The following is a 23,540-nucleotide window of genomic DNA, read 5'->3' as shown; positions in this document are numbered from 1 at the left end:
GCCCCTTTTCTTTCAGAGCAGGTTTGAGGATGGAATATATCACATTTGTAGAGGATACGGAGTCATCTTCATGTACAGTGCTGTGAAAAAGTATTTGCCCCTTCCTGATTTCTTATTTTTTTTCTCATTTGTCACACTTAAATGTTTCAGATCATCAAACAAATTTTAATATTACACAAAGATAACCCAAGTAAACACAAAATGCAGTTTTTAAGTGATCATTTTATTTATTAAGGGAAAACAGCTATCCGAACCTTCATGGCCCTATGTGACAAAGTAATTGCCCCCCCCCCCCATGAATTTACTGTGGTTAATCAAATTTTTTGGAAAGCTGAGTTCAATTTCACTAGCCACACCAAGGCCTGATTACTGCCAGACCTGTTGAATCAAGAAATCACTTCAATAGAACCTGTCTGACAAAAGATCTCAAAAAGCAAGACATCATGCTGCGATCCAAAGAAATTCAGGAACAGATGAGAAACAAAGTAATTGACATCTGTCAGTCTGGGTTACAATGCCAGGGTTACAAAGCCATTTCTAAAGCTTTGGGACTCCAGCGAACCACGGTGAGAGCCATTATCCACAAATTGAGAACATTTGGAAGAGTGGTGAACCTTCCCAGAAGTGGCGGGCCTACCAGAATTACCCCAAGAGCGCAGTGACGACTCATCCAGGAGGTCACAAAAGAACCCACAACAACATCTAAAGAACTGCAGGCCTCACTTGCCTCAGTTAAGGTCAGTGTTCATGACTCAACCATAAGAAAGAGACTGGGCAAAAATAGCATCCATGGCAGAGTTCCAAGGCGAAAACCACTGCTGACCAAAAATAACATAAAGGCTCGTCTCACTTTTGGCAAAAAACATCTTGATGATCCCCAAGACTTTTGGGGAAATATTCTGTGGACTTACGAGACAAAAGTTGAACTTTTTGGAAGGTGTGCGTCCTATTACATCTGGCGTAAAAGTAACACAGCATTTCAGAAAATGAACATCATACCAACAGTCAAATATGGTGGTGGTAGTGTGATGGTCTGGAGCTGCTTTACTGCTTCAGGACCTGGACGACTTGCTGTGATCGATGGAACCATGAATTCTGCTCTCTACCAAACAATCCTGAAGGAGAATGTCCGGCCATCAGTTCGTGACCTCAAGCTGAAGCGCACTTGGGTTCTGCAGCAGGACAATGATCCAAAACACACCAGCAAGTCCTCCTCTGAATGGCTTAAAAAAACAAAATGAAGATTTTGGAGTGGCCTAGTCAAAGTCCGGACTTGAATCCGATTGAGATGCTTTGGCGTGACCTTAAAAAGGCGGTTCATGCTCGAAAACCCTCCAATATGGCTGAATTAAAACAATTCTGCAAAGAAAAGTGGGCCAAAATTCCTCCACAGCGATGTGAAAGACTCATTGCCAGTTATCGCAAACAAAATGATTTCAGTTGTTGCTGCTGAGGGTGGCACAACCAGTTATTAGGTTTAGGGGGAAATTACTTTTTGACATAGGACCATGAAGGTTCAGATAGCTTTTTTCCCTTAATAAATAAAATCATCACTTAAAATCTGCATTTTGTGTTTACATGGGTTATCTTTGTGTAATATTTAGTTTGATGGTCTGAAACATTAAGTGTGACAAATGTGCAAAAATAAAATAAATCAGGAAGGGGGCAAATACTTTTTCACAGCACTGTGTGCCTGGCCGAAATTCTGTTGAGACAACACAAACAGAAGTTACTACTAGCTAATAACTAAAAAGAAGTAAAGGTTTTGAACATATTCCTCATCATGCAAATAATTTTTATTTTTAAGTACACCATTTTTATTGACACTGATACAGAGTGAAGTCACCAGATTCTACCTCATGGAATGTCTCTTTCCCTAGGACGTCAGGGAGGTCTCTCGAGCTGAAATCATGCAATAAATCAAATGAAATGTCAACACGGCAAACACCGACAGAAACAATACCTCTGCTCTGCAAACACATTCACTGAGGCGCTCATAAAAATGTTCAGAGACATAATAATACTAAGTGCTCAACGTGATAAACCCTCTGGCCACTAGGTGGCACTACAACTGCATCCTTTCTGGTGCACTGGCATGATTTTCAGGCACATTAATTACATTGTGGTGAATGTCATTCCAAAATGTGTTAAGTGGCAAGGATAGAGAGCATGTTTGATTTCAAACAGTCACCAGTTTATCATGCATTCTGCCAGTCTGGAATATAGTGAGGGAAAAGGAACCACTATTAATTTGAACAGTTAATCAAATCTAAGAAGATTAATATTGGGAAATATGATTCAATTCCATATCCATGAAGAGCTTAGAGAGCAAAAGCTGTCTTGTCCACAGACCATTTAGCAAGGCTGCCTGTCATCATACCAACCAACCTAACCTATTTCCGGACTGCTGTGACATGTAGATGACCAATAGGTACACCAGTGAGCGAACATGTGGGGTGTCTTTACAATGATTGAGTGAGTACCTGTAATTAGTGCAAATCAATATGTACAGTGGCTTGGGAAAGTATTCACCCCCCTTGGAATTTTTCCTATTTTGTTGCCTTACAACCTGAAATTAAAATAGATTTTGGGGGGGGGGGGGGGGGGGGGGTTGTATCATTTGATTTACACAACATGCCTACCACTTTGAAGATGCAAAATATTTTTTATTCTGAAACAAACAAGAAATAAGACAAAAAAAAACGGAAAACTTGAGCGTGCATAACTATTCACCCCTCCAAAGTCAATACTTTGTAGAGCCACCTTTTGAAGCAATTACAGCTGCAAGTCTCTTGGGGTATGTCTCTATAAGCTTGGCACATCTAGCCACTGGGATTTTTGCCCATTCTTCAAGGCAAAACTGCTCCAGCTCCTTCAAGTTGGATGGGTTCTGCTGGTGTACAGCAATCTTTAAGTCATACCACAGATTCTCAATTGGATTGAAGTCTGGGCTTTGACTAGGCCATTCCAAGACATTTAAATGTTTCCCTTAAACCACTTGAGTGTTGCTCTAGCAGTATGCTTAGGGTCATTGTCCTCCTGGAAGGTGAACCTCTGTCCCAGTCTCAAATCTCTGGAAGACTGAAACAGGTTTCCCTCAAGAATTTCCCTGTATTTAGTGCCATCCATCATTCCTTCAATTCTGACTAGTTTCCCAGTCCCTGCCGATGAAAAACATACCCACAACATGATTCTGCCACCACCATGCTTCACTGTGGGGATGGTGTTCTCAGGGTGATGAGAGGTGTTGGGTTTGCGCCAGATATAGCATTTTCTTTGATGGCCAAAAAGCAACATTTTAGTCTCATCTAACCAGAGTACCTTCTTCCATATGTTTGGGGAGTCTTCCACATGCCTTTTGGCAAACACCAAACGTGTTTGCTTATTCTTTTCTTTAAGCAATGGCTTTTTTTCTGGCCACTCTTCCATAAAGCCCAGCTCTGTGGAGTGTATGGCTTAAAGTGGTCCTATGGACAGATACTCCAATCTCTGCTGTGGAGTTTTGCAGCTCCTTCAGGGTTATCTTTGGTCTCTTTGTTGCCTCTCTGATTAATGCCCGCCTTGCCTGGTCTGTGAGTTTTGGTGGGCGGCCCTCTCTTGGCAGGTTTGTTGTGGTGCCATATTCTTTCCATTTTTTATTAATGGATTTAATGGTGCTCCGTGGGATGTTCAAAGTTTAGATATTTTTTTATAACCCAACCCTGATCAGTACTTCTTCACAACTTTGTCCCTGACCTGTTTGGAGAGCTCCTTGGTCTTCATGGTGCCGCTTGCTTTGTGGTGCCCCTTGCTTAGTGGTGTTGCAGACTCTGGGGCCTTTCAGAACAGGTGTATATATACTGAGATCATGTGACACTTAGATTGCACATAGGTGGACTTTATTTAACTAATTATGTAACTTCTGAAGGTAATTGGTTGCACCAGATCTTATTCAGGTGCTTCATAGTAAAGGGGTGAATACAAATGCATGCACCACTTTTCTGTTAATTCTTTTTTGAAACAAGTTTTTTTTTCATTTCACTTCACCAATTTGGACTATTTTGTGTATGTCCATTACATGAAATCCAAATAAAATCTATTTAAATTTAAAAAATAGGAAAAATGCCAAGGGGGTGAATACTTTTGCAAGGCACTGTACCTCATAAGTCAATGAGTACGCGTGGTTGTTACCGTACACCCAGTAGTCATACACTTACGTTGTTGAATTAGACATTAACAACGGACATGGTGATATCCCAAAACAAGGGATCAGATTCAATCAAGACAGAGGCCCCATTAGAACAGCTTAAAATATTCACCAATGGGAGACTGCTTTTATATACAGTCATTTATTTGTTCAGTGACCAGCACCAAGACATGACGTCATTACTGGTAATTGTCAGTGCACCTAAAGAGCAACTTCGGTTTCTACCAAGTGCTATAATTACCTATTAAATTATCAGAGAGAACAACATAGCTTCCAGTTGCCATAGATACATAGAAACTACAGTATTCACCACCATTCACCATCCTATTGCTCCAAGAGCTCACTGAATGTATGGGCCATTCATCCAGTCACAGGCAGATGAACAGTAGCTGGCTATGCGATCCTCAGAAGTCAGGCACTACAGAGCTTTTCCCTGCTGGAGTGTTCAGCACCGCTCCAAGATGTTCATCTACATTAGATTCCTTTCGATTGGCTGAAGACAATACTATGGGACAAATACCCAAGCAAACAGACATACTGTTCCATAAAATCACACCCAAACCCCTGCATGTTGTGAACAGATAAGAATATGTACAAAATGTCGTTCATGCTTAAAATGATCTTAGATTCAACTAAATGAATGTTAATCTCACATGTCAAGCTGCAGTTTGATGTAGCTATAAAGGCATTTGTACTTACCCAATGTGGATCTGTTTTTGGCCACCAGCCAGTAGTGGTACCCAGAAACAACAGTCACCAAGAACATCAGAGCCATCAGCATGAGGAAGAGAACATGTAACTTAGCAGGCCTGTGAGAGAGAATAAATGAATGAATGACTTCTTCTACAGTAGATCAGCATTTGGCAGTTCGAGTATATAATGGAATTTTCGAGATCCTGAGGCCCATTGTCGTGCCATTCATCCACTGCCATCACCTCATGTTTCAGCATGATAATGCATGGCCCCATGCAAGGATTTGTACACAATTCCTGGAAGCTGAAAATGTCCCAGTTCTTCCGTGGCCTTCCACTCACCAGACATGTCACCCACTGAGCATGTTTGGGATGTTCTGGATCGACGTGTAAGACAGCGTGTTCCAGTTCCCGCCAATATCCAGCAACTTCACACAGCCATTGAAGAGGAGTGGGACAACATTCCACAGGCCACAATCAACAGCCTGATCATCTCTATGCAAAAGAGGTGTCGTGGTGTATGAGGCAGTCACACCAGATACTGACTGGTTTTCTGATCCACACCCTTGCCTTTTCTGTATTCCCAGGCATGGGAAATCCATAGAATTGGGCCTAATGAATTCATTTCAATTGACTGATTTCCTTATATGAACGATAACTCAGTAAAATCTTTAAAATTGTTGCATTTATATTTTAATTCAGTATCATTTATGAGAAATATACATAAAATGTATTCGAAGTATATATTTTTTGCTCTAATATACTATACTAAGAATATATTTAAGTCACAGCACAGTTGAAAAATATATGGCAAATAGAAATCAAAACTGGATGGTGTTCAGAGACAGATGGGAGTGGTTAAGTGGAGCTGAAGGATGGGACTTAAAAACAACAAGATAACTAATGTAAAACATACAGTGTCCGTAAAATGTATAAAGGTTCAAAACTTTTGTGTAACAGCACAGTTAGAAATATATGGCAAATACAAATTCAAACCAGATGCTCTTCAGAGACACAGTAGATGGGAGGGGTTGAGGGTAGCTGAAGGATGGGATTAAAAACATACAAAAGATAACTATTGTAAAATATACTGTGTCTGTAAAATGTATACAGTTTCAAGTTTTAATGTCACATGCACAAGTACATATAATATGTATAAGCAGGAAGTTGAAGTCTAAGTGTTGTTGTCCATTAGTTTACTCCAATTAGGGAGGGGTGGTAGTGTTAGGGGAAAATAATAAAGGAAAATATATTTACAAAAATAAAAATAATGCATATATACACACAAAAAAAACATATAGGGGGGATTGGAAATGATGCAGAAACTTACATTGATGGAAGCTACAATCTGCAATATTAAAGCTGATCTACCCCCTCACCCCAAAAAGAATATACTTATAAGTATAAAAGTGTCCCAATTTAGATAATTGTAAGTTTATTTAATATACTTAAATGCTATACACATAAAGTTGACATTCCGATTGGGATTAAAAGGCAGAGAAATGAAACAGAGCACTTAAATTCAAGCCACAGCTCATACAGTATGCTGTAGATGGGATGTAGTAAGACACAGAGCATCTGCTTCCTGCCCTCATCAAACACCTTTCCAGGATTTCTTGTGTTGACACAGATAAATGTTGCGACCGTTTTCTAGGGCTCCGGACACAGGCACAGAGAGAGAGAGAGAGAGAGCGATTGATCCTCTTTTTACTTCCCCTGCGAAGAGGAGAGGGGGGCAAAAAACAAGGACAGTTGACTTATATTTCACAGGCGGAGCAATGGTGGCAGCGTTGGCACAACCTGATAGCTGCAGATGCACAGCATTTAGATCATTGTAAGTTTATTTATTATACTTAAATGCTATACAAATAAAATTGACATTCCGCTTGGGATTAAAAGGCAGCCAGAGGGGGCTATAAGATCCCACACCCTACACTCCCTTCCACCCCATGATACAAATGTTGCAAACTGATCCCTAAGCACAGCTAGATTACTGCTAGGTAGCTGTGCTAGGTAGCTGCCATGCTTTCCTGCCCTCTGATGTCACACAGCACTTCATCTTTAAATCATAGAGCCCTTAGGGCCGGAGTGGGAGGAAAGAGGGAAGCATGCTCAGATTTCTCTGTCAGTTAGGATATTAATTTGCCAAATTGAGTGTTTTGAGCCCTGAAATGAAAGAGGAAGCTGTGGACCATAGTGGCTCAGCTACACCTGAGGGGAAGAGGTGTTGGGACACAGACAAACATGAATTACTATGGGGATTAGAGATATTATTTGCCACATTGTAACGCACCCTCCACACAAGAGGTGTCTGTCCCATTAATTGTATCCGTTTACTGTAGGTGAAGTATACCTGAACCTCGAGGGAAAACATACATTGAGGAGAGTATCCATTCAGGGCTATAGTGCTAGGTTAGGAGGGATGTGAGACTCTTTCAACAGATCATGCGCCTTCGAGCATGATTTTAGTCCAAGGCTTAATCTGTGTCCAGGTAACCAGACTCAAATGGCTGGACTGAGGTACTCTGTTTTGTATTTCTATTGTATCATTGTCATCAGCCTGCTTACTGTACCTCCGGACGCAGAGCGGGAGGAAACGAGAAGTCTCTGTGAGATCTCCAGGAGGATCTGCTGTTGGCTCTCTAGTCTCTCCTTGATGTGGTAATTCAAATAATATATCATAAAAAAAGTCCTCAGTTTGAATTACCTTATCATACTAGTTATTACAATTGTTAATATAATATATATATATATTCACCGAAAGCTGAAAAAGTCCTCAGTTTGAATGACCATATCATATTAGTTATTACAATTGTTAATTATTATCAATCTCCTTTGATATGTATGGCCCCAGTTCCATCTCTCTTATTCAGACAGACCGAGGTATGAGATCGAGGAGAGACTAGAGAGCCAACAGCAGATCCTCCTGGAGATCTCACAGAGACTTCTCGTTTCCTCTCGGTAATTCAAACTGAGGACTTTTTCAGCTTTCGGTGAATATATATATATATATATATATATATATATATATATTAGTCAGAAGTTTACATACACCTTAGCCAAATACATTTAAACTTAGTTTTTCACAATTCCTGTCATTTAATCCTAGTAAAAATTCCCTGTTTTAGGTCAGTTAGGATCAGACACTTTACATTAAGAATGTGAAATGTCAGAATAATAGTAGAGAGAATGATTTATTTCAGCTTTTATTTCTTTCATCACATTCCCAGTGGGTCAGAAGTTTACATACACTCAATTAGTATTTGGTAGCATTGCCTTTAAATTATTTAACTTGGGTCAAACATTTCGGGTAGCCTTCCACAAGCTTCCCACAATAAGTTAGGTGAATTTTGGCCCATTCCTCCTGACAGAGCTGGTGTAACTGGGTCAGGTTTGTAGGCCTCCTTGCTCGCACACACCTTCTCAGTTCTGCCCACAAATGTTCTATGGGATTGAGGTCAGGGCTTTTTAATGGCCACGCCAATACCTTGACTTTGTTGTCCTTAAGCCATTATGCCACAACTTTGGAAGTATGCTTGGGGTCCTTGTCCATTTGGAAGACCCATTTGCGACCAAGCTTTAACTTCCTGACTGATGTCTTGAGATGTTGCTTCAATATATCCACATAATTTTCCTCCCTCATGATGCCATCTATTTTGTGAAGGGCACCAGTCCCTCCTGCAGCAAAGCCCCCCACAACATGATGCTGCCACCCCCGTGCTTCACGGTTGGGATGATGTTCTTCGCCTTGCAAGCCTCCCCCTTTTTCCTCCGAACATAACGATGGTCATTATGGCCAAACCGTTCTATTTTTGTTTCATCAGACCAGAGGACATTTCTCCAAAAAGTATGATCTTTGTCCCCATGTGCAGTTGCAAACCGTAGTCTGGCTTTTTTATGGTGGGTTTGGAGCAGTGGCTTCTTCCCTGCTGAGCGGCCTTTATGTTGATATAGGACTTATTTTACTGTGGATATAGATACTTTTGTACCTGTTTCCTCCAGCATCTTCACAAGATCCTTTGCTGTTCTGGGATTGATTTGCACTTTTCTCACCAAAGTATGTTCATCTCTAGGAGACAGAACACGTCTCCTTCCTGAGCGGTATGACGGCTGCGTGGTCCCATGATGTTTATACTTGCGTATTATTGTTTGTACAGATGAACGTAGTACCTTCAGGCATTTGGAAATTGCTCCCAAGAATGAACCAGATTTGTGGAGGTCTACAATTTTTTTCTGAGGTCTTGGCTGATTTCTTTTGATTTTCCCATGATGTCAAGCAAAGAGGCACTGAGTTTGAAGGTAGGCCTTGAAATACATCCACAGGTACACCTCCAATTGACTCAAATTATGTCAATTAGCCTATCAGAAACTTCTAAAGGCATGACATAATTTTCTGGAATTTTCCACGCTGTTTAAAGGCACTGTCAACTTAGTGTATGTAAACTTCTGACTCACTGGAATTGTGATACAGTGAATTATAAGTGAAATAATCTGTCTGTAAACAATTGTTGGAAGAATGACTTGTGTCATGCACAAAGTAGATGTCCTAACCGACTTGCCAAAACTATAGTTTGTTAACAAGAAATTGGTGGAGTGGTTGAAAAATGAGTTTTAATGACTCCAACCTAAGTGTATGTAAACCTCCGACTTCAACTGTGTGTGTGTGTGTGTGTGTGTATGTGTGTATATATATATATATATATATATATATATATATTTAACTGTGAATAATTGTTCAAACTAAATCATATGAGACCTTGATGCATGCCAGCATAAAGAAAAATGACAATACTCGATTTAGCATGATGTTTAAAAGAGCATAGGCAAACTCCGTATTACTTTTTTTGGGGGTGAAGACAGAGGAGTAAAGATTAACTTCCAGGAAATCCAGATTAACATCCCAAAACACACATGGAACATCAAAAGGTATGCCACTGTAAACAAAAGTTAAACATGGATTAAATTCAATTTCAGACTAAGGGTACCCTAAATATAGTTTACTCAGATTTTCCTTGCAATTCTTCTGCTTCCATTGACAGAAAACATCAAACCAAAAAACTGGTTTATGTAAATACATCATGCATGAGCCTTTCAAGAACCCACAGGGCACCAGTGTTTTTCCTTCTAGAAAATGATTGATGTTGTTGAACAAAGTAAAATGGATGTAAAAGGTTTTTGGGAATTCAAGGGATTACACCACCTCAGCAGTAATTCTGAAAGGGGAACAACTATTACATCTGGAGGATTATTACACTTGAATTAGGAATAAAGCCTACTGGGGCGGCAGGTAGTCTAGTGGTTAGAGCATTGGGCAAGTAACCGAAAGGTTGCTAGATCAATCCCCGAGCTGACAAGGTAAAAATCTGTTGTTCTGCCCCTGAACAAGGCAGTTAACCCACTGTTCCCCGGAAGGCCGTCATTGTAAATAAGATTTTGTTCTTAACTTACTTGCCTAGTTAGATAAATAAAAAAATATTTACACCTCATCCTAGTTAGATAAAATGAATCAATTTTACATAATATGTTCTTTTGAGTTATGTAGACTCTTATAATGGGATGTTGTGATGATGACTGCATGAGTGTGGCAAAATATATTGAAAACCCCTTTTCTTGTCCTTCTTGCCAGTTGTTTTACCTTCCTTGAAATTGACAGATTTAAGCAGATATTATTTGACAATAACCAAAATATTTCAAATATTGTATGGTGAAAAAACAATGTACATCCAGTAGGCTAGGCTACCAAAGTCTTAATATAATATTGAACTACACACAACATTCACTCTCAACCTTGACTCTTACATGAGAATTAAAGCAACATTCGGAATACTGAAAGCACATGTTAGAAGTACTGATAGCAACTAAGTTGAACCAGGTAGGCATAATATGACCTGAACACCACAGAGGTGATGATGATGACAGGAATCCAGGAGAAGATCCTCACACAACACCTGAACATCCCTGATGGAATCATGTTTTCCCTCTATCTGACCAGTCCATTACATTCAACAGGTGGCTGCCCACTGTAGTTTGCATAGGCAAAGAATGGTTCACATTTCAGGACTATGTCAGACTGAGACAATATGTCATGTATGTAGCACCCCCTGGCAGTGTAGAAAGTTGGAATCATGATGTATTAGTGGGTAGATGTAAAGTGGGATCCTTGGGACAACACTACCCTAAAACCTAACCATAACCAGAGGTTGTCTATTATATTGAGAAGATATTGGAGTGACCACTGTCATGACGTTGGCCTCTTTGAGTACAGGGAGGACAGTTGACCCCCTCCCCCCTTGCACCATCCCCCAACCTACCTCCCCCCACCCAGGCCCTGTGTGAAAGGGTTGTAAAATTCCAGAGGAGAATCTTACAACCACATGGCCCAGTTGAGACACAGAGGGGTCCCATAGAGAGACACAGGAAATTCTTCCAACTCACAGAATTGGGGAACCGAATGACATTTGTGTTCTGGAGAAGGTATGGAAGATTGGTGAAGATTCCAGCTACGAACTGGTCCGCTTGGTACAATTTTGTGATACTCAGAAGAGACAATATAGCCATATTACCATAAAACGGTTTATATAATTGCTTCAGCCTTGACACTTGCATCCACATGGTTGTATAGAATGTATTAATAAGGATAAAGCTATTTGTAATACATTGAGATGCTATGTACTGATGTTAATGTGATAGAATTATATTTCTGTACCAAGCTTAACTCAGTCATCGGCACGCCCCCAGGGACACAGACAGGACCAGGTGTCATGTGACATGTTCACTATAAAACCATAGCCTGATCTACTTTCTTCAGACCCGGCCTCCACTCCATTGCGAGTTGGCCAATAGGTTTGACCATCCAAGTACTCTACTGAAAGTGAACTATACCACGTGGTTAACTTTTAGACTATCGATACCGACAGAATAAGAACAAGTCTTTGATATTAATTATTAGTCTGCAGCTAAGTAAATTATATCATTGAACGCGAAGACCAACGAAACATCCATTCTATGACGACATTAATGAATGTCGCTTTGAAAGATCCATTCTAACCGAGAGAGAGAGAGGAGAGAGAGAGAGAACGCGGACAAAACTCTCCAACCGAACGACGCTCCAACAAGGATCCCGACGACACACTGAGCGTAAATATATATTGATTGCAATTGTTCCCGAATGAGTGAGCGTTCAATTATCAATTGTTAATATTAATGAACTCTGTAGGGTCTTCTCAGCTGCCCTTTATGACCCATTGTTCAACAAGACACCAGCCATGCCTGTTTTAGACCACTAGGGCACATTACTCTACCAATTATTTGTGACGATAATTACTGTTTGTATACTTTCTGTGAATTAATTAGTTTAGTAAATAAATGATTTTAAGACAATTGATGTATGGATGATTTTAGTAAAGACTGGGTTCGTGCAGATACAACAATTTACGACGTTTGAAATGAGACTGGACGCGAGGTAAAATACACCATTTAAACCAGAAGATAATCGGCCTATACTATACTATAATAGAATATATAATGTTATAATATAGGAAAGTTATATTAGGAAAATTATAGCTTTGTAATCTGAATATTTTCCTTGGTGCCCCGATCTCCTAGTTAATTACAATTAAACGATTAATCAGTTTAATCGCGTGATAATAATTACAGGGAGTTAATTGATAAACGTGTCTTCAGTTTAATGGTACCCCAAAGACACGACACCACTCCAACATGTCATCAAAGATGGAAAGCAGGTGGAAGGCAAGATCAGGTGGGACCATTCTAGCCAATGAGAGTGCATACACGCGTTTGAACAGGCCATTGTGATGGAGGACTCACTTTGTATCTTTGCCATTATAAAGTAGCGTCTGCAGCATGGGCAGCGCCATTGAGGCTCTCCATTTTAAAGAAGTCAATTTTCTTCATTGGCTGATCGCTCCTAATTTATAGGAATCCCCACCCAGTAGGCTACTTTAAAATGGTGTCAATGCTAAAACGGGTTATATCCGTGATGATTCCTCTCTCTATGACAACAGGCACAACTCAAATTGTTTTTTTCTTCAAAGTTGCCGAAATGCCACGTGTCCATTTATACAGAGAACACCAAACATTAGTAACACCTTCCTAATATTGAGTTGCACATTTACCCAAAGTGTTATTTATTAGTTTCTTCGGGATTACTTGGTCTTTTCTGTACTGTAAAATAAAGTGCTACCTTTGAATTGTAAAGAATGTCCTTAATACATAAAACCAAACATTCCTCTGTAGCCATTCAAAAGTCAATGTGGAAAGGAGATTTTAATACAAGTTTATGGATTTGATATATTGAAAAGGTAACTAATGTTACTATAGCAAGACTGCAATCTTTAATGCTTTAGAAAGCAAATTGAGTTACAGGTTGTATGATTTATAAAACATGTCAGGATGTCCATGAACTTAAGATGCGCATAGTTTGTCAAAAACATACGCAGGTGTGCCTGTTCAGAATTATGAGGTTACTTCAAGTCACCTTAAAGATGCACTCCGGGATCCTAAGCCCTACAAATTCGTATGATATTGCACAAATTGGATTCATAACATGTCACACGAAATTGTATATCATACAAATTGCTAAATTTGTAACATCACACAAAATGGATGACATAGTACTCCAAAAAAAAGGGTATCCGTTTTGGCTCGTGAACACCACTTTCAAAACTAGTGGCTGAAATTATACAAAATTATACACCCTGACTTTTCAAGAAACAAGGATTTTGTATACAGTTGCGACCAAATATATTGGCACACTTTCACTTTTCTTAAAGAAATCCCCATTTCTTCTCAAACACCTGGTTATTGGATTCTTTGTCTATTTAAATGTTCATATTTATTTTAGAAAATAAAGATAAATGGCATGGACAAAATGATTGGCTCCCTGGATTTAGTTGTTGTTTGCACAGCCTTTGGCCAAGATAACTCCTGACAAATCCTGCTTCTTGTAGTCATCAATGAGCTTGGTGCTCCTTTCAACTGGCAATGAGGCCCCTTCTTCAGCAGAAAACTGCTATAATTCTTCAACGGTTGAGGGGTGCCTCCACCAACTGCTGTTTTCAGCTCTTGCATCCTTCAACAGAGACCCAGTTTTTGGACATTGGGTTGAACATTTCACTCCAAAACACCTTGATAATCTACAGAGTTCATGTCTTGTACACATTCAAGGCCCCCAGTACCAGAGGCAGCAAAGAAATTCCACAGCATTATCGAACTTCCTCCATGTTTTATTGCAGGGAGGGTGCTCTTTTCTTTGAATGTTTCATTTGGGTCACTGGTAAATATAGACCACAATACTGAAGGATACACAATAAATCCTCATTAAACTTCTAAATCCTGGGAAAAATGTTCTGTGGACCAATGAAAAACACAGCTCAGCTGTTTATCGACGATCATATTAAGCATTCAATTAAAAGAAAACCCTACCCAGAATCAAACATGGGGAAGATTGATAATGCTGTGGGGTTGATTTGCTGCCTCTGGTACTGGAGGCCTTGAACGTGTGCAAGGAATAATGAAATCAGCAGATTATCAAGGTGTTTTGGAGTTCTATCCAGTGTCCAAAAACGGGATCTCCATTCAAGGTTGTGACCCCAAACACACCTCAAAAAGCACCCAGGAATGGTTCAAGAAGAAATACTGGACTGTTCTGCAGTGGCCAGCAAAGAGTCCAGATCTGAATCCCATCCAAAACCTATGGTGAGATCTGAAAACAGCAGTTGGTGGAGGCCACCCCTCAAACATATAGCAGTTTGCTGCTGAATAGTGGTCCAAATTGCCAGGAGAAATGTACAACAAGCTCCTTGATGGCTACAAGAAGCGTTTGTATGCAGTTATGTTGGCAAAGGCTGTGTAACCAAGAACAAGCTCCATGGGTGCCAATAATTTTGTCCAAGCCATGTCTTACTTTTCAAAAAAAAAATAAGTTTACAAAAATAAAATTGGTTCTGCAATGTTGAAAAAATCCAATAACAAGGTGTGGAGACCAAATGCATTTTTCAAGTTCAATTTATTTTAGAAGAAATATGAAATAATTTAAGAAAAGTGCAAGGGAACCAATATATTTGACTGCAACTGTAGCAGACCCTTAAAACTTGTGTCTCTCTATAAAACATGGTAATATTCACAGGATATCCCATAACAATTTATTTCAATAACAAGGATACAAATATATTAAAAGCACTCATCTAAAGCATCCACAGCAAACAAAGAGAAAACACTTTTTTGAATTCACAAAATTACTCTCTCAAAAGAGTATCACTTAAATATAAAAACGGGCAAAAATGTAAAAAATCTAATGTACAGAAAAAAAGTATTAATTTTTTTAAGAGGTGGAAGGGATAGGGAGTATGGGGTAGAAAGTACATTTTTACATTTTAGTCATTTAGCAGACGCTCTTATCCAGAGCGACTTACAGTAGTGAATGCATACATTTCATTTCATGCATTTTTTGTAAAAACATTTTTTGTACTGGCCCCCCGTGGGAATCAAACCCACAACCCTGGCGTTGCACACACCATGCTGGCGTTGCAAACACCATGCTCTACCAACTGAGCCACAGGGAAGACGTATCTGGCACCTATACTCTCAAACAATGCTGGACAGTAAGTCCTTCAGTTAAATTCAAGGCTTGTCCTTCTCTGACTCTGCATCCTCCTTCATATTTTGTTCCTAAATGCAGGTCCAAGTGGAGCCTGGAAACAAACAGAGACATTGAGTTTTATTACAGTTAACAGAGACTTCAGCACTTGAGGATGAAAATAAAACGCTAACTCACTTAACTCTGCAAGCTTCTGTATCAGTGTCGAATCTTTATCAGGTTTGCTGTGATGAGAAGTGAGCAAGAAGAGAGCAACATATACCAACCATGCCTCATCTCTGCATGAACACAACATTCTGCTGTCAAGTATAACCGTAATTCAAGCTAGTTAGCTGGGGAAGTGTCCTACCTCCCGTCGGCTTCGTCCTGTCCATCAATGTCAACGCGTAACCTCTTCAGGGGCAGAGCTCATATCCAAACTCCTCTTCAAGGACCAACCACTGTTGTTCACCATTGCATTAATCTTCTGGAACTTAGAGGTCTGCAGAGGAAACAAGACGTAGAGAACGTCATTTTCGTGCACTGGACACAATTTATGTTCTGGTCCATTTTAGGAAAGAATCTTTTCTACTACGTGGATGAAAGTGATCACGTACCCCAAAGGACTTGCCGATTGATACCAGGATTCTAAAAAAGAAAAAAAAGAATGATTCATATAATTCGAAAAAAAGAAAAAATAATAATTGATAAGGCTAAAATCAAACATGGTCATAACCATAACAAAATAAGATAAATAATATAAATTCAAATTGATACTTGTATCTTTGCCAGTTTGGAACTGAAAAGTCTGTACAATGAGCTGTGCCTCAGCCATATCTGTGCATCTCACTGAGCGCATACAAACAAGCCCCCCCCCCCCCCCAGTGAGTCAGTCTGGTTCATGGGTGGTAGGGTACTGACCTGGTGCGTGGGGTCATGACCCCAGGAGACATGCACGATGGGCTCTTCATGGGAGAGATATACAGGTCGTTTCTGCCATGCACTCTCATGGGGGAGTTGGGGAACTTGTAGGGTATGTGATGGTTGGAAGACATTGTGGGGGGCTGGGGGAGAGAGAACATAGTGAGTGTGTCAGTGGAAAATACCAGCACATTAGGTAAGCAGTCACTTTGAACATGCATGTGAGAGATCAGGACCATGTGAATTATGTTATGATGCCACATGAGGGCACTGACTGTCTGTCTCACCCTTGGAGAGGCGTACTGCAGGATGTTGGTCGTCAGTTTCTGCATGAACACCAGGTTGTAGAAAACGATGATGGACACATACTGGCCCTGCCGGAGAGAGAGAGGTGTGTCCGTTTATGAGGGAGACAGAGTGTGTGAGGAAGGGAGGAGGGACAGTGTCGGTCTGTGTTAAGGGTAAAGGTTTCATGCAGTGTTCTCCCTTTACTACCACAATGACATGTAGATCATTATGCATGTACAGTGGCAAGAAAAGGTATGTGAACCCTTTGGAATATCTGGATTTCTGCATAAATTGGTCATAAAAGTTGATCTGATCTATGTCACAACAGACAAACACAGTGTGCTTCAAGTAATAACACACAAGGTATTGTATATCTTTCTTGTCTATATTGAATGCATCATTTAAACATTCACAGTACAGTGTAGGTTGGAAAAAGTATGTGAACCCCTAGGCTAATGAATTCACCAAAAGCTAATTGTAGTCAGGAGTCAGCTAACATGGAGTACAATCATTGAGACGAGATTGGAGATGTTGGTTAGAGCTGCCCTGCCCTATAAAAAACACACACAAAATTTGAGTTTGCTATTCACAAAAAGCATTGCCTGATGTGAACCATGCATCGAACAAAAGAGATCTCAGAAGACCCAAGATTAGGAATGCTTGACTTGCATAAAGCTGGAAAGGGTTACAAAAGTATCTCTAAAAGCCTTGATGTTCATCAGTCCAAGGTAAGACAAATTGTCTATAAATGGAGAAAGTTAAGCACTGTTGCTACTGTCCCTAGGAGTGGCCATCCTGCAAAGATGACCGCAAGAGCACAGTGCAGAATCCTCAATGAGGTGAAGAAGAATCCTAGTGTCAGCTAAAGACTTACAGAAATCACAGGAAGATGCTAACATTTCTGTTGACGAGTCTATGATATGTAAAACACTAAACAAGAATGGTTTTCATGGGAGGACACCACAGAAAAAACATTGCTGCACGTCTGAATTTCACAAGAGCAGCTGGATGTTCCACAGCGCTACTGGCAAAACATTCTGTGGACAGATTAAACAAAAGTTGAGTTGTTTGGAAGGAACACACAACACTGTGTGGAGAAAAAAGGCACAGCACAGCAACATCAAAACCTCATCCCAACTGTAAAGTATGGTGAAGGGAGCATCATGGCTTGGAGCTGCTTTGCTGCCTCAGGGCCAGGACAGCTAGCTATCAGAATGTAAAGCTATAGAATATAAGGCTATCTGTCCGCCAATTGAAGCTCAACAGAAGTTGGGTGATGCAACAGGACAACGACCCAAAACAGAAATAAATCAACAACAGAATGGCTTCAACAGAAGAAAAGCCAGAAGAAGAGTCCTGACCTCAACCCGATTGAGATGCTGTGGCATAACCTCGAGAGTGGTTCACACCAGACATCCCAAGAATATTGCTGAACTGAAACAGTTTTGGAAAGAGGAATGGTCCAAAATTCCTCCTGACCGTTGTGCAGGTCTGATCCACAACTACAGAAAATGTTTATTTGAGGTTATTGCTGCCAAAGGAGGGTCAACCAGTTATTAAATCCAAGGGTTCAAATACTTTTTACACCTTGCACTGTGAATGTTTACACGGTGTGTTCAATAAAGACATGAAAACGTATAATTGTTTGTGTGTTACTAGTTTAAGCAGACTGTGTTTGTCTATTGTTGAGACTTAGATGAAGATCAGATAAAATGTTATGACCAATTTATGCAGAAGTCCAGGTAATACCAAAGGGTTCCATTTTTTTTCTTGCCACAGTATATTTCTACCTCCCATTCCTCCAGACAAATCACAGGTAGGCCTTTGCAAATATTATCCATTATATGCAGAATTCTATTACACAGTGAACAGTGTGAAGTTAAATTCAATATGTGTTGTATTGAGTAGAAGTGTGAATATCAGTGACGGGTGTTGTGTAGCACATGCACATAACTTTAAGAAAACGAGAACAAGTGTCAGGGGACATGGTGAACAGGACACCAGGCCACTGAATCCCCCCTGTGGTATTGCGATACTACTCAGCATCGTGACACTTGGCCTGGTATCGTATCGTTAATACAATTTTGGAATCATGACAACACTAATGTCTAGTGTGTTTTGATTGCATGTCGAAATTGCATTTGAGTATGTGTGTGTGTGTGTGTACACAGTACCTGGTCCAGGTGGCGGTCTCTCATCAGTTCATACTCATGTTGTAGTGTGTGCTGAAGCAGAGTCCACATGATTGGCTCCTGCTCAGGGTGAGAGGTCAGCAGGTGTGTGTAGAGCATCTTCAGCCTCATGTAGGCCAGATGGTACACTACAGAACACAGACAACAAGTTAGAAACCTGTTACAAAGACAGACAGACAGTCATACACAAACACCTCACAGAGGACTACTGTAGACCCAACTATTATCTAGTGAAATGTTTACATTTTTTTGTAGAAGAGGCTGAGCGAGTTTGACTTGGGGTGCCAAGGGGTCTGATGGTTTGCCGTGGCAGGGGGCTGAGAGGAGGTAGGGCCTGGAGATTCAGGTGCTGACTGGGGTCGGTTTCTGGGGCGCACAGGGGAAAGATAATATCACAAGCATTAAGTCATAACATTGAGATGGATCAGTGATGCACGTCGATTTCTTGAACCACGTTGTAAAAGGTTAAATGGTCATTATCCTAGAGAAAACTTTGAAAGGTTTTCAACCTGACTTCTGACCAGTCTTTATTAAAGTTCAGGGCTTTGATATGTGTTACAGTCGGTCAGTGTTCATGTGGCCAGACAAGCCTATTTCCCCCCCACCCTTTTCAATTCACCCACTCACATACTTAACATTCCACAATTACTCAGTTTCTGCTTTGTCAGGGCTCAACAACTTTAATAAAATGCCATGTTGTTCCTAAATGCAGTTACAAGAGGACAAGGCTGAAGAATGCGTACAGTGCCTTTTTGTGAGAATTCAAGTGCAAATCAATGCATCGTTTCAACCTCAAATTGGTGATTATCAATCAGTTGGGCAGAATTACAACACTTGCCTGCCATCCCCAGCCTGGAAGGTATGCCACTTGAAAAACAAACATTTACTACTCAGATCTATGGCACCCATCCCAAATACACAGCTTGACCCCATCTTACCCCAGCTTTGTTTACATGCTAACATTCATTGACTGCATGTAAACAAAGTTTGTGAGTGTTTGAGCCAATCGCTTATAAGCCAGCATCAATTACAACTAACGGGCGATTCAGAGCATGTCTAAACCAGATAAGAACGCACAGGCCCAAAGCTGCTAACAGAGTGAGGGGCAGCCAATAGGAGTATGGGTAATGAGTTTTACTAGTCTACATAAGTTGGGTTGACATAAGATTAGGGTTGGGCGATGTCAACTTTTGTCCATGATCGCCTGGTAGACAATTATCGCCCCTAGTGGCCATCCAAATTTTTTAATAAAAAAATAATAAAAAATAAGAGTCAGCTAGCACGAGCTCGCATGCTATGAGAGGCACAAGAGGAACCATGACATTGACAAAAACTTGGGAGTATAGTGTAGCCAAATATCTTCTAGTAACCTATAACACTCTGGTGTAACCGTGGCACGAAAGAGATAAGTAGGCCTGAGCAGGGGCGAAAATCTGATATCAACTTTGGAGGGGACAATTACATGAAATTTTCTCAAGAGCAATTCCTGAGGGGGACACCAAAAGTAGTGCTGTAACACATAGCCTACATTGTAATATGGTAAATGTATATTGAGGAACCAAAGAAATAAGGTGTTTGCCATACTCCTAACTACCGGTACCCAAAACTACACAACAGCAATACCATTGCCTTTAACAAATCTTAGTTCAGTCACCAGTTTAAGTTGAGAGTGGGGGTATCCATGGCATTTTCCAATTATGTTCCTATTTTACAAGTCAAAAAAATGTAGAACCTTTCATAATGTTGCCAAACAAAGACTCAACAAACGTACCTGAGACTCCCTGTCTCTGCCAGTCTGTCCCTGCATATCTGTCCCCAACTCTGCTGTCTGTGTGCCATCTGTTGCCTGCTCTGCCTAATGACATCATTGTGAAACATTTCCATTAGAATTTCATTTCTTTCTTATGAACATTTTATCAACTAGTCTTTGAGATATTAGGCTACTAGGGTTCTTACTATGCGTTTTGGTGTACTGAAAAATACTCTGATGTCCGTCTTTTATTTTTCTGCCATTTTTCTACGTGGCTGGCTGGCTACACACACACACACACAGTGTGTAGGTTATTTACAGTAGGAGATGGGCTTCTATCATCTTATCTTTTATCATTCTATTTGGGCTTCGATCTAAAAGGTAGCTAGCAAATGTGAAACGGATTAAAATGACAAGAGTTGACAGCTGTATGAGTTCACCATTTACACAACATATGCTGCAACCTTTTGTAATTTTAATAGTTTGTTTCATATTGGCTGGCTTCCAACAATAGCTGAATTTGCAAAGCTAGCGAGCACCAATTCCGTTTCAGTGGTGTTTGCTATAATCTTTGCTACCCGGGTTAAATAAAGGTGAAATTAAATAAATAAAAGTTCACTTGCGACAATTTAGCTTTTGCAACGAGACCATTAAATATATTTAAGACAATGGTAGAAGAGAGTGTAGTTCTGTTCAGTTTGGATTTCAGTTTATCGCTAACCTTATCACAGGGACTTTGAAGCACTAACTTACATCATCTGCATGCTGATTCCATCTTTGACGACGTCACATAAATGGAATAGGTACTAGCTAGCTTAATAGTTAATATTTGCGCGCTAGCTCTGCATATTCAGCTAGTGTGTGTGTGCGATTGACTGGATTAACCTCACGTCAGTTACGTAATTTGAGTGCCTTTCAGACAGTAGATACGACCTCGCTGTTACCTAGCAAGCTAAGGAACTGGCAGTGGATCAAACCATTGTGAGGCAAAGAATGGGGGGGTTGCAATCTTTTGAAACTTAAAAACGCGCTATTAAGTGTCTATAATCAGCACAATTGCTTTCATTGCGTATTATTAATATTATTTAAATTACATAGTTATGTTTCAGTGATATATTGGGGGGGACAAATCATATTTTTTCCAGGATGGGGGGGTCGTGTCCCCCCCCGTCCCCCCCGGGATTTCCGCCACTGGGCCTGAGTGCCAAAGCGTGCGGATGGAGCGAGTGATATGCAGTCAACGGAACTCGCTGGTGCTGCCTGTGAGTCGTGTGATGGGTTGTAAATCATGGGCTACAGTCTGCAGAGCAAGCAACTCTGCTGTCCATAGAACTGTATAATTAAACTGACTCACATCCTCCTCTCTTATTAGGCCTAGGCTACTATGCAATGGAGGTAGGTTGCACATTTCTAAAATAATATGGGGGGGCCCCAGTGTTGAGGATCAGCGTGGCAGACGTGTTGTTGCCTACCCTTACCACTTGGTGGCGGCCCATCAGGAATTCCAGGATCCAGTTGCAGAGGGAGGTGTTTAGTCCCAGGGTCCTTAGCTTAGTGATTAGCGTCGTGGGCACTATGGTGTTGAACGCTGAGCTGTAGTCAATGAACAGCATTCTGACATAAGTGTGCCTTTTGTCCAGATGAGAAAGGCAAGTGTAGTGTGCGATTGAGATTGCGTCATCGGTGGATCTGTTGGGGCGGTATGCGAATTGGAGTGGGTCTAGGGTATCCGGGAGGATGCTGTTGATGTGAGCCATGACCAGCCTTTCAAAGCACTTCATGGCTACCGACGTGAGTGCTTCGGGACAGTAATCATTTAGGCAGGTTACCTTCGCTTCCTTGGGCACAGGGACTATGGTGGTCTGCTTGAAACATGTAAGTACAGTTGAAGTCGGAAGTTTACATACACCTTAGCCAAATACATTTAAACTTAGTTTTTTACAATTCCTGACATTTAATCCTAGTAAAAATTCCCTGTCTTAGGTCAGTTAGGATCACCACTTTATTTTAAGAATGTGAAATGTCAGAATAATAGTAGAGAGAATGATTTATTTTAGGTTTTATTTCTTTCATCACATTCCCAGTGGGTCAGACGTTTACATACACTCAATTACTATTTGGTAGCATTGCATCAATTAGTATTTGGTAGCATTTAAATTGTTTAACTTGGGTCAAACGTTTTGGGTAGCCTTCCACAAGCTTCCCACAATAAGTTGGGTGAATTTTGGCCCATTCCTCCTGACAGAGCTGGTGTAAATGAGTCGGGTTTGTAGGCCTCCTTGCTAGCACACGCCTTCTCAGTTCTGTCCACAAATGTTCTATAGGATTGAGGCCTTTGGGCTTTGTGATGGCCACTCCAATACTTTGAAAGTATGCTTGGGGTCATTGTCCATTTGGAAGACCCATTTGCGACCAAGCTTTAACTTCCTGACTGATGTCTTGAGATGTTGCTTCAATATATCCACATCATTTTCTTTACTCATGATGCCATCTATTTTGTGAAGTGCACCAGTCCCTCCTGCAGCAATGCACCCCCACAACATGATGCTGCCACCCAAGTGCTTCACGGTTGGGATGGTGTTCTTCGGCTTGCAAGGCGCCCCCTTTTTCCTCCAAACATAACGATGGTCATTATGGCCAAACAGTTCGATTTTTGTTTCATTAGACCAGAGGACATTTCTCCAAGAAGTATGATCTTTGTCCCCATTTGCAGTTGCAAACCGTAGTCTGGCTTTTTATGGCGGTTTTGGAGCAGTGGCTTCTTCCTTGCAGAGCGACCTTTCAGGTTATGTTGATATAGGACTTGTTTTACTGTGGATATAGATACAAGAAATTTGTGGAGTGGTTGAAAAACGAGTTTTAATGAATCCAACCTAAGTGTATGTAAAATGGTCTATTTGCATATAGGCCTACT

The 23,540-nt window shown here is 40.6% G+C and overlaps 1 pseudogene across 1 annotated transcript in view; it reads right to left on the bottom strand.

Annotated features, from left to right (window-relative positions):
• Positions 1–13,145: 13,145 nt before the first annotated feature.
• LOC106568040 (retinoblastoma-associated protein-like) overlaps positions 13,146–23,540 on the bottom strand; it is a 34,473-nt pseudogene continuing 24,078 nt past the window's right edge. The window contains exons 8-15 of the transcript XR_014380168.1: positions 19,120–19,242; positions 18,859–19,004; positions 16,684–16,770; positions 16,397–16,539; positions 16,093–16,123; positions 15,846–15,977; positions 15,674–15,720; positions 13,146–15,590 (exon numbers count right to left, since the gene is read on the bottom strand). The product of XR_014380168.1 is annotated as a retinoblastoma-associated protein-like (transcript). The remainder of the gene's footprint in view (positions 15,591–15,673; positions 15,721–15,845; positions 15,978–16,092; positions 16,124–16,396; positions 16,540–16,683; positions 16,771–18,858; positions 19,005–19,119; positions 19,243–23,540) is intronic.

This window comes from Salmo salar, chromosome 13 (genome assembly GCF_965601325.2).
Source record: "Salmo salar chromosome 13, fSalSal1, whole genome shotgun sequence".
Lineage (NCBI taxonomy): Eukaryota > Metazoa > Chordata > Actinopteri > Salmoniformes > Salmonidae > Salmo > Salmo salar.
This window is presented reverse-complemented; position numbering and strand designations above follow the sequence as displayed.